At 46.2% G+C, this 3050-nt stretch overlaps 1 non-coding gene across 1 annotated transcript; it reads left to right on the plus strand.

The window, feature by feature from the left end:
- Positions 1-639: 639 nt before the first annotated feature.
- On the plus strand, positions 640-2563 carry LOC139997093 (small subunit ribosomal RNA). The gene has a single exon (XR_011802566.1). It is a non-coding gene; the product is annotated as a small subunit ribosomal RNA (ribosomal RNA).
- The last annotated feature ends 487 nt before the right edge of the window (positions 2564-3050 follow it).

Below are 3050 nucleotides of genomic sequence, written 5' to 3' on the forward strand. Positions count from 1 at the left end.
GCCGCGGGTCGCTGTCCTGGACGTAATGACCAAATAACGTGGCAAGGTTCCCCTTAGTCGGGAAGCTGGATCCTGTATGCTCGCACTAACTTTAAAAAAAGTTAGGGCAGTGTGCTTGTTACTAACTGAGTATCAATTCATGCTGGTTCGGCAGAGACCGTTCCAAAACTTATGTTATAGCGTACGCAGTACGTTTTAAACATACGAAAGGCTAATGGGGAGCGTACTACCTTTTAGGAAGTGCGTTCTTTCTGATTGGAGAATATCAAAAGAACGAACGAATATGTTTCTTACGAGGACGGTACGTTCAGCATGCAGTTTACGTGCTTTTTACCGCTAAGGCATATTCGTTCAACCAACAAACCATTCTTACAGAATGATCCTATGAACAGAATGATCTTAAAATATTCCACACAAACAATCAAACGAACGAAAGAAAGTAAAGAGAGAGTGGCGAAATGAGAGAGAGTAGTGGCGTTCGACGTTACAACGGGAATTAAAAGGGTGTCGTCGAACGTTCACTAAGAACGAAAAGTCTCGTCGTACGGTGTTACGGACCCACCTACGACACTCTGAGGCTATTTTAAAAAGAGAGTCTTTTGACTCTAATATATAATATATATATATAAAATACAAAGTTCCCTGGTTGATCCTGCCAGTAGTCATATGCTTGTCTCAAAGATTAAGCCATGCATGTCTCAGTACATGCCGCATTAAGGTGAAACCGCGAATGGCTCATTAAATCAGTTATGGTTTCTTAGATCATACTTAAACTTACTTGGATAACTGTGGTAATTCTAGAGCTAATACATGCAAACAGATTCGTACCAGAGATGGTACGAATGCTTTTATTAGATCAAAACCAATCGGTGGCGGATGGCTCGTCCGTTCGTCCATCGTTTGTTTTGGTGACTCTGAATAACTTTGTGCTGATCGCATGGTCATCTAGCACCGGCGACGCATCTTTCAAATGTCTGCCTTATCAACTGTCGATGGTAGGTTCTGCGCCTACCATGGTTGTAACGGGTAACGGGGAATCAGGGTTCGATTCCGGAGAGGGAGCCTGAGAAACAGCTACCACATCCAAGGAAGGCAGCAGGCGCGCAAATTACCCACTCCCGGCACGGGGAGGTAGTGACGAAAAATAACGATACGGGACTCATCCGAGGCCCCGTAATCGGAATGAGTACACTTTAAATCCTTTAACGAGGACCAATTGGAGGGCAAGTCTGGTGCCAGCAGCCGCGGTAATTCCAGCTCCAATAGCGTATATTAAAGTTGTTGCGGTTAAAAAGCTCGTAGTTGAATCTGTGTGTCACAGTGTCGGTTCACCGCTCGCGGTGTTTAACTGGCATTATGTGGTACGTCCTATCGGTGGGCTTAGCTCCTCGCGGGGCGGTCCAACTAATATCCCATCGCGGTGCTCTTCACTGAGTGTCGAGGTGGGCCGATACGTTTACTTTGAACAAATTAGAGTGCTTAAAGCAGGCTACCTTCGCCTGAATACTGTGTGCATGGAATAATGGAATAGGACCTCGGTTCTATTTTGTTGGTTTTCGGAGCCCCGAGGTAATGATTAATAGGGACAGATGGGGGCATTCGTATTGCGACGTTAGAGGTGAAATTCTTGGATCGTCGCAAGACGGACAGAAGCGAAAGCATTTGCCAAAAATGTTTTCATTAATCAAGAACGAAAGTTAGAGGTTCGAAGGCGATCAGATACCGCCCTAGTTCTAACCATAAACGATGCCAGCCAGCGATCCGCCGAAGTTCCTCCGATGACTCGGCGGGCAGCTTCCGGGAAACCAAAGCTTTTGGGTTCCGGGGGAAGTATGGTTGCAAAGCTGAAACTTAAAGGAATTGACGGAAGGGCACCACCAGGAGTGGAGCCTGCGGCTTAATTTGACTCAACACGGGAAACCTCACCAGGCCCGGACACCGGAAGGATTGACAGATTGATAGCTCTTTCTTGATTCGGTGGGTGGTGGTGCATGGCCGTTCTTAGTTGGTGGAGCGATTTGTCTGGTTAATTCCGATAACGAACGAGACTCTAGCCTGCTAAATAGACGTAAATTATGGTATCTCGAAGGCCCCCGGCTTCGGTCGGCGGGTTTTTACTACCAACGTACAAACAAATCTTCTTAGAGGAACAGGCGGCTTCTAGCCGCACGAGATTGAGCAATAACAGGTCTGTGATGCCCTTAGATGTTCTGGGCCGCACGCGCGCTACACTGAAGGAATCAGCGTGTTTTCCCTGGCCGAAAGGCCCGGGTAACCCGCTGAACCTCCTTCGTGCTAGGGATTGGGGCTTGCAATTATTCCCCATGAACGAGGAATTCCCAGTAAGCGCGAGTCATAAGCTCGCGTTGATTACGTCCCTGCCCTTTGTACACACCGCCCGTCGCTACTACCGATTGAATGATTTAGTGAGGTCTTCGGACTGGTGCGCGGCCAATGTGATAAGCATTGCCGATGTTACCGGGAAGATGACCAAACTTGATCATTTAGAGGAAGTAAAAGTCGTAACAAGGTTTCCGTAGGTGAACCTGCGGAAGGATCATTAACGAAAAATACAAAAACACAAAGAATATATTTGACTTGAACACTGTATAATAAAATATATATAATATCGTCGGTAAGGAGCCGTACTCCTCCTATATCGACACAAAGTATATACGACGTATTAACAAGCTATATACTTTGACAAAAGCCAAATTTTACAATAAGGAGGTGAGAGACGCTCCAGTTACGAAACTATACGAAGAGTGTGGCACTCTCTCTCGATCATCGGGATGAAGAGATATACTTTTACACGAATAATTCGAGGCGCCTGCGTGAGGTCGTACACAGAAAGACCCGCCGTCTCCGAATAATATTATAACAAACGAAAAACTTAAAAATATTCTCGAGGCGCCTGCGTGAGGTCGTACACAGAAAGACCCGCCGTCTCCGAATAATATTATAACAAACGAAAAACTTAAAAAGATTCTCGAGGCGCTTGCGTGAGGTCGTACACAGAAAGACCCGCCGTCTCCGAATCCTATAACACG

This window comes from Bombus fervidus, unplaced genomic scaffold, assembly GCF_041682495.2.
Source record: "Bombus fervidus isolate BK054 unplaced genomic scaffold, iyBomFerv1 scaffold0029, whole genome shotgun sequence".
Taxonomy (NCBI): Eukaryota; Metazoa; Arthropoda; class Insecta; order Hymenoptera; family Apidae; genus Bombus; species Bombus fervidus.